Source organism: Ostrea edulis, chromosome 6, assembly GCF_947568905.1.
Source record: "Ostrea edulis chromosome 6, xbOstEdul1.1, whole genome shotgun sequence".
NCBI lineage: Eukaryota > Metazoa > Mollusca > Bivalvia > Ostreida > Ostreidae > Ostrea > Ostrea edulis.
Genome location: NC_079169.1, coordinates 54,586,775 through 54,602,395, shown reverse-complemented (window position 1 = coordinate 54,602,395; position 15,621 = coordinate 54,586,775). Strand labels below are relative to the sequence as shown.

General features: G+C 34.7%; 1 protein-coding gene across 2 annotated transcripts in view; it reads left to right on the top strand.

Annotated features, from left to right (window-relative positions):
• Positions 1-1,541: 1,541 nt before the first annotated feature.
• The window catches only part of LOC125683546 (nostrin-like), a 149,480-nt gene continuing 135,400 nt past the window's right edge, over positions 1,542-15,621 (top strand). Inside the window, exon 1 of one of the 2 annotated variants that reach the window (XM_056140062.1) lies at positions 1,542-1,792. The gene's annotated coding sequence lies outside the window, so the exon portion shown is untranslated. The remainder of the gene's footprint in view (positions 1,793-15,621) is intronic. The other variant, XM_048924814.2, reaches the window with a different exon arrangement.

Genomic DNA, 15,621 nt, shown 5'->3' with positions numbered 1-15,621 from the left:
TTGATATTTTGTCTGTCAAATTATGGAGAGGAGGTGGAGTCTGTCAATTTTTAAAAACTTTTGTTAATAGATTTGTCCTACCAAGGTCCTATTTTAATTTTTCTTTAAAATCCTATTTTTGTCCTATTTTCTTGGTGGTGGGGGGGGGGCATATTTTGCCTGTATTTTTTAAACCAAAAGTTGCTATAACCCATGTAATACGCTTCGGCGCAGTTTGTAAGCATATTTGTATTTAATATCAATCCTTAAATAGATATCACTTTAACAATTTCGACATCATATCTTAATATATTCAAGAATACAAAGTTTTAAGAACTACTTTTTATTTGGTAATTTCAACTTTTCATCAGGTGATAATTACAATGTACGTCTTTTGAAAAGCAAATCTCTTCGTAAGGCCCATAGGCGTGATTAGAACTTTGTAAGAATAGCAAGAATTATACATCAATCTAATTTCGGTAAAAGTTTGAACAATCATGTTCCGATTAATCTGACACATTTATTGCGGTGCGTCTAAAATCGCTGAATAACAGAAGCGAAATAACAGATTGTTGTGCGATCTCTTCGATAGTTTACGCGGAACTAGTACAGAGACATGCAACAAACACATAAGTTTGATAATTTAAACATCTGTTGTAAGAACTATTTACACTGCGAAGACATTGCAATAATACCACGCGAGTTTTGATATCATTATGTGTTTCGGATATTTTCTTTTAATTTTCCATGACTTGTGGAGCGTTACAGCTGATATTTTTAATCCAGAATACTCTAATTCGTCCCATTTGAAATGAATCCTGACATTTTATTTCATGAACAGAATTCTTGTTGCTCTAGATCTAGTTAAGGTATATATAGGGTACGTTTATTTTTAATATACTAACATCGGTGATAACTGGGAACATTTTTTCTTTACAAGAACAGTAAAAATCATTGATTTGGCAAATTACTTTTAACTATGTATCAGAAAAGAGCTTTGGATATACATTCTAATCATTTTTAGATTTATCTTTTGGAAAGTTTTCGAATGATTCGACAAGAAAAAAGTAGGCAGTTAGATCGGAAATGCTCCTGTCAATTTAGTTTTAGTTGAAGTTTTACCGTTGTATAAGGATCTAGGAAGTGCGGACTTGGCTCCGGAGGATTTCGGTTAACCAAGCCAGACCAGGGACAATCAATGAATGATTTTAAAAGATTAATGCAGAAACATCCAATGCTTTACCATTTAATGGAATTCCAAGGTTTGACAGAATGATATTATAATAATGATAGTTGTGTCTGCAAGATTGAAAAGTGTGTGTCGGACTTTTTTTTTTTTCAAATTAGAGTTATTTGCCAAGGATCCACAAACCTGAAATAACTATCCATTTTCCCAGTGTTGATTTAACACGTATGATAGAATCGATATGTAGAATTGATAGGCTTATATAATGATCGTTTGTGTCTTGTGTGGCTGTGCATTGTGTCTGGTGTATACACATCGTGTGTGTATTTATGCTGTTGTATGTGAAGTTGGCGGGGCCTGTCCGCGCGTGCTATCATTGATCCGTGAAGCTCGTCGTCACGGCTGACAGTCGGTGATGGGAATTACTTTACATCCATTAGCTGAATCCTGTCTGTGGTATTCTCTGTCAATTTTCCAGTTTTGACGAGCGAGGAGAAAAGTGCATGAGCTTTTATTAATAAGACTAGTTGTGAGATTTTTTTTGGACCCCTAAATTCCCTGACATTTGAAATCTTATTTCTGTGCACCCCGAGTTATAAATTTACGGATTACGCACCATGAGACAAGGTAAGAATTTTAACTGATCATAAATCTGATGTTTTAAAACTATTTTTCTTTTATATATATATATATATATATATATATATATATATATATATATATATATTAATTAACAAATTATATTTATTACACGTGTATTGAACACATCTGGAAAAAAAATAGGTAAATATAGATTGACTGACTTAATGGTCAAATATTTGACTAATCGATATCCATTCATTTAGTGAGGCTACCCGTGGACAGGCAAACTCTGTATATATTAACTTGTAAACCTTAAGCACTAGCGATACGTGTACTAATTATAAACCCTCAAATGCAGCGTGTAGCAGTCCCCACGTTCTGTGTGTGCATACCTTCTGTTTTACGGAACATGACTTCCTATTGTGAAGGACACTAATGTTTAAAGCTGAAATTAACGACACTTGCTGCAAACAAACTTTTTTTCTTCAAAACTGATGAATTGGAAAACTAAAATTATGTTTTTATAAGTAACATGAATACAATTTACTGTATGGGATGTGATTCATTCCCATGACTTCTCTATTCTAAAGTCCAAAAACAGTGGGAACAATTTATAGAGTTGTGTAGGGGAGGGTGGTATATTTCAACTTTTGAACATGATAGAAATTTACCCCGTATTTTTTTTTTTTTAGGAATTTCATATTTGTACTTATTACAAATAAACTATACAGAAACAGAAAATATATATCAACCCATACATCTTTGGGGGGGGGGGGGAGGAGGGGGGGTATCAATTAAGTGTCCTTAAGAGTGGGTATTGCTTTTGCTTGATTTGAAAATATTTTATTAAAAAAACTAATTGAGATTTGACGCATACTCTATAATTTTATATTACCCTCTCTTTCCCGTTTTTGCTATCGGTGGAGGCTATAAAGAATGGTGCAGTTAGTGTTTAGGCCGGAAAGAATACTTATGTATGGACAGTGATTAAATGTGTACAAAAAGGTTAATTGTTGTTCATGTGTGTTCAGAATGGTTAGCTATTAGTGTTTGGGTGTGTTCAGAATGGTTAACTATTAGTGTTGGGGTGTGTTCAGAATGGTTAACTATTTGTGCTTGGGTGTGTACAGAATGGGTGGGTTTTAGTGTTTGTGGGTGTACAAAATGGTCAATTGTTGTTTGAGTGTGTACAGAATGGTTAACTATTAGTGCTTGGGTGTGTTCAGAATGGTTAACTGTTAGTGTTTGGGTGTGTTCAGAATGGTTTACTATTAGTGTTTGAGTGTGTTCAGAATGGTTAACTATTAGTGTTTGGGTATATACAGAATGGTTAACTATACGTGTTTGGGTGTGTACAGAATGGGTGGATTTTAGTGTTTATGGGTGTTCAAAATGGTTAATTGTTGTTTGAGTGTGTTCAGAATGGTTAACTATTAGTATCTGGGTGTGTTCAGAATGGTTAACTGTTAGTGTTTGGGTGTGTACACAATGGTTAATTATTAGTGTTTGAGTATGGACAGAATAGTTAACTATTAGTGTTTGAGTGTGTTCAAAATGAGTAGATTTAAGTGTTTGAGTGTGTATAGAATGGTTGACTGTTGATATTTGAGTGTATACAAAATGGCTAGCTATTAGTGTTTGGATGTGTACAGAATGGTTAACTGTTAGTGTTTGGGTGTGTATAGAATGGTTAACTGTTAGTGTTTGGGTGTGTACAGAATGGTTAACTATTAGTGGCTGAGTGTGGACAAAATGAGTAGATTTTAGTGTTTTAGTGTGTATAGAATGGTTGACTGTTAATATTTGAGTGTATACAAAATGGTTAGCTATTAGTGTTTGATTGATATAGAATGGTTAACTGTTAGTGTTTGAGTGTATCCAGAATAATTAACTGTGAGTGTTTGAGTGTATATAAAGGGCATTTCGCATGTTTCCAAAGTACACAAAAATATATCTACATGTAACAGTTCGCCGAAGTATTGCTGTAATTAGTCACAATACGGATTTAAATCTAAGCCCCGGTTGTAAATAAATCTTGTTAATTAATTAGTTAGTCACGTGGTACAGAGACGTCACATGCGACCTTCTTCGATCAGTTGATTGTGAAAGTAGTGTTAGGTATCTTTACAAACTCAACTTTTCTTCACCATGAACAACATTAAGATTTCGTTGACCCGAGTCCGTATTTGTTTTGATTTACACCAATACATACAAATAGCGATTAAATACCTAAGAATGTAGCACGGAAAGTGAATATGGATTGCGAATAAATGTTTACATGCATCGCTGTCAAAACACTACTTGGTAAGGTTATTGTAATTTATTTTTGGATTTGAAAACTTAAGATATATGGTCCATCGTTGACAACTAGGCTTATTGTCACGAATGCATTTAGAAATAAATACAAATAAAAATAATCAGATCGAAAGTAGAAATAACTATACTTTATTTTAATGCAAGCAATATTATTTTTTCTTTTTTAATATTATGATTAAAGGGGCATGGACACAATTTGAGCTTAAAAAATCAGTTTCTATTTTTCCATTTTTATTGTTTACAATGCTTAACTAAAGTATTTCTCATGGTCAACCGAAATTTGAGTATCAGTTGTTGAGTTACAAGTGAGATACATATGTACATCACTCAGAATTCTTTGTTATGTTAACAAAGTTTGTGCCATGTTTTTGGTTATATATAGATTGCTTAATAGAAAATAACATGTTTAAAACAGAAGGAGATGTGCCAAACACTAGAAACTATTGATTTATGTTAAGAAAAACTTGTAAATTAAAAATAAAATCTGCTTTAAACGAAACTTTTACTAGTATATTTAACCTATGTTAACAACAACAAAAATGGCACGACCCTTATTTACATAACAAAGAATTGTGAGATTTGTATCTCTCATGTACCTCGACAATTGCCATTCGAATTTTTGCTGACCATTAGAAATACCGTAGTTAAGCATTCTAAATATTAAAAATGGAAAAATAAAATTTGAGAATTTGCAGCTCAAAATCGTGTCCATGCCCCTTTAACGCGTCGTTAGCAAGTGGGAGCACGGTGTTGTACTTGATGTTGTGAGTTTATGTTTTAAATTTTGAAAGCATTATAATTCAATTTAAAGTTAGGAATTACATTATTTCATTATTTATAGAAGCAAGTTCAATTATTTTCGATCTTAATAATTTCTTTTAAATCTACAAGTTCGAAGGAACTGCGAGCGCAAGTATATGTTGTTAAAAGGTCAGTTTTTCCCAAGGTGCGAACGTGTAATTTGTGAAATGATGAAAACCAGAACAGCTTATTATGCTGTACCTATGTTTATACTTTATATAACCATTTTTCGCAGTTTAACTGGGCCTCTGTCCAACTCCTTTTTTGGAATAGCGACTGTTTTTGGTGGCAAAGTCCTTGTGCCGACAAAAAATTACCGAAGTCTTTTCCCCACACCTTCCTTGATAAACCCTATCCACATCCCTTTTTCTGACAGCTAGTACACCCGTAAGCAACACAAATCACCTTTATGCAGTGTTATCTACAAGCCCTTCACGTTTGTCGATTAAATTGTATCCGTTTATAAAATGGCGAACAGCTGTTTTAAACCTTCTTGCTCGAGATCGCATATGACGTCACAGATAATGGCGCGTAAAATATCGAAAGTAAATATACATATTGCAAGGTTTGAATTTCGTCGCTTTCAAACTCGAAAACTACGCAACGTATTTAGTTTAAACACATCTAAAGTCATTTTTGGCATGCAAAGAATTAATTTTGCTTTATAAAAAATAAAAAGTTTAGTAATGTGCGATGGTGTTGGAGTGTATACGGAATGGCTAGCTGTTGGCGTTTGAGTGTGTATTATTGAATGGGTAACCACTGGTGGTAGAACACTGCAGGTTGTACATGTAGGTAAAGTGATTTCGGATCGATAATTCTGGATAACCTATAGATCTGTGCCTTCCTGGCCGAGGAAACCCAACCTAAATCATGTCGCGTCTGGTCGTCAATTTCTCATGACACCCGACACTTATTAAGCGCTGTGGTATCGGGCAGCGGGTCCCTACAGACAATGTAGTACAATGAATTTACAGAGGGTCTACAGAAACTTCTAGCATATCTCATTCACATTCATCTAAGTCTAATGGAGTATTCTCTCTAATTCTTCTCATGCTTGGGTCTGAAATAAGAGTTTTCCGTCTCTGATGATACATGTATAAAACAGAAGTGGTTAATCAATGTTTGAGATTTTTCGATCTATAGATGTAACCGTGCAATGTTAATGATGTTCTAACGCTTTTAAAGGCGCTATGAGATAATGTATTCCGTTTGTACGCTATTTCCACAATGTTGGTAAGCGAATTCACTCCTATATTGCTGTAATATTTGACACGGTTAATATTTTTATCCCACGTCCGGATTATAATCGTACGTATGATATACAGTGTAGCACTCTGCTGAAATTCCTTGGACAGGCACGTCGCATCGTTTTTCAAAAGAGGGGGATGGACAATCGGAAGATAAGATAGCATCGTCTAAAACTCTTGACAAGTAAAAACTGTAAAATATTAAATTGTGGGGGTGGGGATGGGGGCGGGGGGTCGTCCTTCAGTACATGGGTTCAGTTTATAAATTCAGTTTTACTTTCTTACCATTCAATTCTATTATAAAAATAAGGTGGGGGTTAGGGCAGTCACCCATTACATGTACATTTTTTTTTTTTTGTATATCTTACTTTACACTTGAAAATAAATCACTTTGAATGTAAATATAACGAAAATCGAACGTTGTTCAAGAGATGGAGGGGTAACATCCACCCCCACCCCGATTGTACGTACCCGCTGAAGGAATACATTCAGTTATTAGTGAGAACCTGACAAGCAATAGATGGTTGGTGTTTGGAGATAATCCTCCACGGTATCTCGTACTTTAAATTCTCTGAGTGATTTTTCTATTTGCTTGCCAATGAATTATTTTTTTTTTTTTAACTTTTCCAAAATCATGTTCTAGAAAAGTATGAACGTAATTTAATTAGAGATGAAGACAAGTGCAAGTTATCTAAACAATTTCATCTTCAGCAGTATTTTGTCCTCTATATTTTTGATATGTTCCTTCTCCCCTGTCATTATCCGCCCATTCACGAATTAAGAAGGACAAAAATGGCGATCGACATCTAAAGCATTAGTCTTTCCTCTCATTTACTGGATTCTTGGGAGTGTTCATTTACTTCTGCCTTGTAAGTAATCTTCTTGGAAAGAGGGTATACTTATATAATCGCGATCTCTTTTGCTGAATCAGCAAATCTGTAGTCGGCACTTTCAGTCATCACATCAATATGGTAAAGCGGTTTAGTTGTGTCGCCTAAAGATGCTTTATTGTAAAGGAGTGACTACAACTAGCTACAGAAATCTAGATCTATGGAGAAAAGAATGTGACCAACCAGACAGGTACAGACCAACCACCACAAAAACCTGTCATTTACGGCGCAACTTTCCCTGCGCATATTGCGGATGTTTTACATTACCGTCTACAGAATTTAATAGCAAAGTATTCCCAAGAATATTCCTACATCTCTTGAGGAGAGAAATACCTTCAAACATTTATCAAAGCCCTACTAGAACTGAAAACTCGCAGCTTCTATGGATTTCGAGTGTTTAAGTAGCCATGTTAGGTTGGCAATCAAATTCGAATCCTCATGATTTCCATTTTAAAGGTTTCTATATATACTTACGTTATCAACAGAGTTCGAATGGAAACATAACATTGCTAAGCAAACAGACGAAATTCATTGAGGCTTTGAGTTTTATGTTTGGATGTACAGTGGTTGATATCAGCCATGACGCTATACAGTTAATGTAAAGTGTAATGAAAACGTTTTGTACATATTTACTCTGTCACAACACACACACACACGCGTGTGTCGTGTGTGTGTGTGTGTGTGTATGTATGTATGTACGTATATATAGATATACTTAATTTTCATAAACCTTTGTCAGAAAGAATGGCATAGAAAAATAATAATGAATATATGATATTACAATGTCAGTACAAACACAAATGACAGTGAGGTGATGACAATAGTAGCTTTAGATAGTACTAAATACAGAGTACAGGTGTAGTACACACACCCCTTAGTAGAATCAGCCAGCAAACACTCAGATTTAGGTATGATACGTTCAGAATGTTTTGTTACGCATTCGATTTTTAAAGACAAGGTATCAGGTCTTCTAATATAGCGAAAGTGAATGTATTATTATTTTTTTTTTTTTTAAAGATTCACAAAATGATAATGAGATGATGATATTCGTCGCCTGACATTATGTCTTAAAATGCTTCGCAAGCTTGCCGATGCTAGTTTTTGCTTAATCAGATGACAACATAAAACTGAACACTTTCTGAGATGAAATTGTCATTTATCATAAATGAATGAAAGAACACGCAACGTAAATACATGATACAGACTGTATTGAAAGATAACATAACTAAAACATCAATTCTCTAAAGATAACATAACTAAAACATCAATTCTCTAAAGATAACATAACTAAAACATCAATTCTCTAAAGATAACATAACTAAAACATCAATTCTCTAAAGATAACATAACTAAAACATCAATTCTCTAAAGATAACATAACTAAAACATCAATTCTCTAAAGATAACATAACTAAAACATCAATTCTCTAATGATAACATAACTAAAACATCAATTCTCTAATGATAACATAACTAAAACATCAATTCTCTAAAGATAACATAACTAAAACATCAATTCTCTAAAGATAACATAACTAAAACATCAATTCTCTAATGATAACATAACTAAAACATCAATTCTCTAAAGATAACATAACTAAAACATCAATTCTCTAATGCCCTAAAAGAAACTATTAATGTACATCAACAACAGCAAGTAAAACTGTAAAGATGAAGCAGAAAGATGATACATCAGACTGGTGGCATCCAAAGAGAACTTACCCACAAAAGCATTGTGTAGGGTACCGGATCATGTGTTGGATGTATATACATAGATAAATGTAATACGACCACGACTAGAATTCAAAAGATTATCAAGGAATAAATAAGCTATGCGGACTGCAATTCAACACGGATATAACAATGTGTTGCAATTTTGTACGACTAATTTGTCGCAACATGTGTAAGATTAAGAGTGAGAAAAAATTTACATGATAATCAACAACACATGGAAAGTCAAGCATTACATATATATATATATATATATATATATATATATATATATATATATATATAAACACTATGTATAAACATGTACATACTGAAAGGGAAAATATTTACAGGACATTGACGAGTACTAGTATATGCCAAAATTCAAAAGATTAAAAGAAACCCAGCATAACATACATATTCGTTCATCTTTCAATGTTATGTTTACAGAGGTGAGAAGTAAAATGTACTTGTACTTTCAATTCTCTGTAAAGTATAATCTTATATTTACAAAGTACAGTGTACTTTTAATTCTCTGTAAAGTATAATCTTATATTTACAAAGTACAGTGTACTTTTAATTCTCTGTAAAGTATAATCTTATATCTACAAAGTATAGTATACTTTTAATTCTCTGTAAAGTATAATTTTATATCTACTTTTAATTCTCTGTAAAGTACAATCTTATATCTACAAAGTATAGTTTACTTTCAATTCTCTGGTAGAGCTTATGCTGTTATATCTACAGATGTTGAAAGTAAAATGTAGTGTACTTTTCATTCTATGTGAAATATATAATGTGCACACAAAACACATAATATGCACAAAAAACACTGCCTGCCGCATCGCTCATTCTACTTTTAAAAATGCACGATCTGTCATTCTTTAAATGATGGTAATTTACACTAAACTGTAATTAGATTATTTGTGACACTTAAAGGAAATGAACACCCGATGCAAAAAGTTTAGCGGGATATCAAAAAGCAATATCTGTTTTCCTTCTGCTTTGAATACAAATTAAAAATGTATGGACGTGGATGGTGCCAGAAAATACGAACGAACTTCGATACAAAAAGGGCTAGGTTCCATCATATTGAGAATTTATAATTTCCTTTCATACCGATACTTATTTTAACACTCCAGTGATCGTTAATTGTTAGGGTTTTTCATAGATTGAATATTTGTTTTTGTTTAGTAAACATAACTAGACATAGATGTTCTGCTACCCGAGTTGCGTGCAGAAAAGACCGTGCTTTGATGATAATGGTTGCAGGTGTAGCTTTCTAGTCCCCTCCCCTCCCCCAACTTGTTTTTCCCCGAGAGTTACAATTCTGCAGGAGGATTTTGTCTATACAGATTGACTACAGGAAAAAGTATGCGGGCGACAGAAAATTAAAACACATTCTGTTTAGTATATCGCAATGTCCATTGACCCACTGGGGAATCAAACCAAGAACTCGCTGACGTTTCCTTCCATATCGATGAACGATTTGATATGGTTCCTTCTCTTGAAATGAATCTTCCGTCCCTACATCATATCGTATCATACACAGCGCTGTTATGTGGAAAACTAGCGGCGAGCTCTATATTTCAATCGAGGTTTGACTTGAAGTATGCTGACGGTGTAAAACTGTGTAAGGAATGCATGAAGACTGTATAAGGACTACTGGACTGCATAAGGACTGTTAAGGGCTGTATGAGAACTGTACAAGGACAAAATACTGACAGTCATATAGTGTTATATGAAACAAATGTATTTGTAGGGATTACACGAGAATGCTTCGTTAGATGAACCGGAATGTCACCTTGGTATTTTGTCTATGGATAATGAATGCTCTATTACTGCGCATTCAGACACATTGTTTGCTACAGTGATATTGTTCTCTACCAACCACAGGAAACCCAATGGGATGGCGCGTCTTTGATGTCACTAGAAAGAGATTTCGTCCTCTAATAACGAGGCATTTATCATTTCTCATACTGAGATATTGTTTAGATAATAAATAATCAATACTGCTCATTTTTCATTCAATTTCGTAGAAATGAAAATTGCTAACATGCGTCCTGAAGTATTGGGGACACATTCATAGAACTAATCGTAAATCGGAATAATGTCGTAAACCGATATGTCACACTCGTCTGAATCTTGGCTTCAACTTTACAATAGAACAACGCATAGATCGAAATTAAGCATGCAAAACGCTCTACATTTTAATGACATTCTCTTATTAGTCGACCTTGAGACAACTAGCTAAATATGATAATATTCTAATTATGATTGGGGTTTTCCTCTGAGATTTTACGACATATATTTTGCGTGTGACATTAAAACGGTCACACTGGAGCAAATGTACGTTTGTTTATTTACCACTTTCAATTCCTAAAATACAGTGTCACATAAAGATTTGTGATCTTAGTCCCGACTTTCCTCCATGTGTTCCTTTTTATAAAAGTAAAACTTATCAAAAGCGAGTTCCTGTCGGAGCCTTGGTCTGAATATCTCGGAACATTGATGATTGATGAGAGTACTGAATATACAATGTACATAGAAATTAAGCGTGGATAAGGGATCAAGCTGGTAAATGAATACTGATATCATACCGTTACGTTATCATAGAGGGCGCAAGTGTGCCTATCGTATACTCTTGATATAATACAAACCCAATACTATTATCACTGATGTGATTGCGCTAATTAATTTGATGAGCTGTTTGAAAAATAAGTTCAGATACAATATATTGCAGAAACACGGAACATCACATTATTAAACTTAATCCCAACATCCCCGACTTCCCGCACCGTGGGTCTTTGTTTAGAGGTCTATAAATAATTTACAACCTTTATGTCTCATTATTTCCAAATAGCTGACTAAACAGATCCGTGATAAATGAGAAATATATAGAGGCAGCATGTTTTCTTTTACCTTTTTCAGTCATAAAGTATTAGCGCCATTAACTCAAGTTCCTTTGGAACTACTTTCATAGGTTTTTTAACCATGCAAACCTGTTGCATAGATGCTACTATATGGGGATTGTGTTGTTCCCGCCTTGATTACCGCATATCATTTAATTTTCCACTTTGGATTTATTAATCAGTTTTATGCAAGGCTCTAAAAAAGGAATCGGTCTGAATTTTTTCCATTTTATGGCATAATCATATTCGATGTTGGTCATTTGTTCTAAACTATTTTTGGATTTTAGCAAAAGTGGATATATTTTTTGCTGTCATGAATCTAACACAAATACATGTCCTGTTACAAAATTGTTTTCACACGATAAACTTCGCTTTACGTCATTTACAGTGACTATAATAAAAAATATAACAACACGGTGAACAGTCCTGGGCATATTCATCTGACAAACACACATCTAACGGCTAATTCAGTAGTGCTTTAAATCTTGATACGTCAAACCGACAGTGTCGAAAATATTCCATAGCAATGCGTAGGTGCTGATATTAATGGTAAAACTATGTAAGAGAAAGAAATAATCTATACTATGAAGAATTTACTGTACATGATACATACAAGAAGCTTAAGGTTATGGTAGCTCGATTTACAAGAGGCATTCACAGTATCTCGACAGTAAGCCGCACAGGTGCTATCGTGTCGTCCTTTGTAAACTATCGGAGGTTGATTGGTGTAAAAAAGTGGCATTTAGGGGGAATCCAACACCCTCTTCTGAGCGTAAACCAAACCAACCCACAAAGTGTTCCGCTGAATCTGCATCGCACCCACTCAGATATTTCAATCTTCTCATAGATTGCTTGCCATTACTAAATTAACTAGTGTATACAGTGACATACAGTGACAACTCTATAATGTGTTTTACGTGAGTGCATTTTAATTGTATCAAGAAAAATTAAACAGAATATCTTTAAATAGACTCACCGAATTTTCATCGTAAGTCAGCAAATTCTGTGGATTGAGGTTTGAAATGAGGAGATTTATGCAATGTTATCTAATGTGTAAATTCAGAGGGAGTTATTCACCCATATCACAGAAAGGACTTCGTGGTGCAACACGGGATCAGGAAACAGGAAAATGAATATTACCGAACCTAGTAATGCCGACCTAGACCCCATATAATGCCGACCCCGATGTACTAAAAAGTGCAACTTAGGCACACACATGCACGCACACGCGTGTTTCTAAATTTCATCTAACTACATATTCCAATGGATAATAATGATCTTTGGCAGGAAGTAGAAGATTTAAAATAAGGATTTTTTTTTCAACTCATCGCGGTGCTTAAGCTATATGTACTTCAATACAAAAAGAGACATATCCGTTTAATTTCGGGGGATCTAATACGATATAGCATTTAAAACTGGGTTTTCTAACGGCTATTAGACTCCTCTGTGATTTTTGATATGAGATTTGTTACCCTTGATTTGGGAACTGTAATGAGGTTCTCTTTCTCCATCGACTTATGAGGGATTAATGAAGGATTTTTATGTAAGCACAGTGCAATGTATTCATACAGCGCTGTTTGAAGTTATATTTTCATTAGCCTTGATTCCAGTCTGGGTGAAAATTAACGACATAATGTGGAATGTTAAACAGTATAACATTAGTCTTTTCTCCTCCAAATAGTGCTGTTCTAAAGGCATACATATAGGATTGCGAGTGGTATGTTACATTACTATTCCAATCTTACTTAACATGCTGTTCCATGGCGTTTATACTCTTGAAGAGCATCACAAGTTTTCAAAAGCACTAATGCATGCGCGGACGAAAGGGAAATCTAAGCATCGAATGATGATTTTGAAATCCACGTGGTATGAATGCCTTGAGGTGAGCGTTAATGCACGTCATGCATGTAATTCACCTGATCGTGAGACATTCACACCGGTATAGTTTTTGCCTTCGATACCTTTAAGCCTGCACGCAAGTGTTTGTCTTTAAATATACTCTCCGCCATATGATAGTTGTACATGTAACAAACTAGCAAAGAAACCACAGTATAGCTACCATATAGCACACTCAATACCATTGATATTTTTGCTGCATATGTCAAGATGCTTTGAGCATTCTGTTGGACAAGTGCCCTGGAGTCATCCAAAACCCTATTTCATAATTGTTGAAATATATTTAAAACAATTGAAATCCTGATCGTTAAACCTTCTATATCCCTGCTGCACATATCAAGATGCATTCTGATGGACAAGTGTCCCGGGGTCATCCCAATCCCCATCAGTTTTTTATTGTTCAAGTATCTTTGAAATGGTTAAGATTCCATTCCTTAAAGCAAATGTATTCTTGTTGCAAATGACACGATGCACTGAGCACCAGATTTTTGTCCATGGGTTTTTCCACACCATTTGCCCCTCAAGCTCAAAATGAAAATTCCGAAAAATAATTGCACATCCGATCTATAGAAATCTCCCAAACGATGATTTGGCTACTGCATAAAATGCTAGAGGAATTCTTGGAACAAGATTTTCTACAGAAAAACTTCAATTTTCAACCCCAAAATTTGTTCCTAGGGTGAAAATGAAAATTCTGAAACCTGATTGCAGATATACAGGGCACCACCAATCATCTTCCAAAAGACGATTTGTTTATTGCGTAAAATGTATGAGGATTTCTTGGAACCAGGTTTTTTTTTTTAATAAACATCATTTTGGTCCCCAGAGTAAAATTGAAAATTCCAAAACCTTATTACACATCCACAGGACACCATTTATCATATTCCAAACGATTAATTTAGTCCTGGTTAAAATAAAAGAGACGTTTGAGGAAGAAGAAAGTGTGATAGGCGGACCAGGGTAACAACATTTCACCCGAACTTTAACTATTTAATCAATAAAATGCTTTCTTTGCTGTTTTATCAGGTGATGAAGGTAGCTAGCATTGCAGAAAAAATTCATAACCCGCGCGGGTTATATGAAAAAAATTGCAATGATTGCTACCTTCATCACCCAATAAAACAACAAAGAAAGACATTTTATTGTATGTATTTATATTTCACTAAATTTAAGTATTGAAATATAGCGCTGACCATTACGTAGCTGCAGAACTGTAGCTCTCTGAGAAAATATTGGGACAGATAAGAGAGCTACAGATCCACCCCTCAACAAAAGAAATTTTCAAAAGTTGTGAGTTTTCGGGTCGCATGGGGCTTTAATGAATATTTGAAGGTATGTTTGGACACATGTATATTAGGAAAATATGTTAGGAATTTTTTATATTAAATTTATGAGACAACAACACAAGAATACAACGATATCAGGCATCAGCCGTGCGCAGCTTTTTTGTGCGCCGTAAATCGAAGGTTTTTATAAGGGGTGGATCTGTAGCTCTCTGATCTGTCCCAATATTTTCTCGGAGAGCTACAGTTCTACAGCTACTTTGAACGGAACAGCCAATGCATCCTTTGACCTTTACGACGCTCCATATTTGGTACTGATTACGCGGACAGATGGGACTAAAGAACATGAGCGAACTAGTTTACAACAGACATGTATTTATTGTCTATAATGAAAGCGATGTCAATTTCAAAAGAAATATAAGAGAAAAGATTCAGTGAATGTAAATATTTCCTCATTAATGTGGACAGTGCTCGTATGAATCTTGATAAACATGTACCGTGTCTTAACGTCTGGGAATTCTAACAGAAATGAAAATAGAATGTTGATTGATTGTATACTGTTTAACGTCCCTCTCGAGAATTGTTCATTCATATGGAGACGTCACCATTGCTGGTGAAGGGCTGTAAAATTTAGGCCTATACTCAGCGCTTACGACCCTTAAGCAGGGTGTGGTCTTTATCATGCCACACCACACCTGCTGTGAAATTTTCGGTCTCGTCCAAAGGACCGCCCCATTTAGTCTCCTCTTACGACAAGCAAGGGGGTACTGAGGACCTATGCTAACCCGGATCCCCACGGGAAGAGAGTGTAAATAT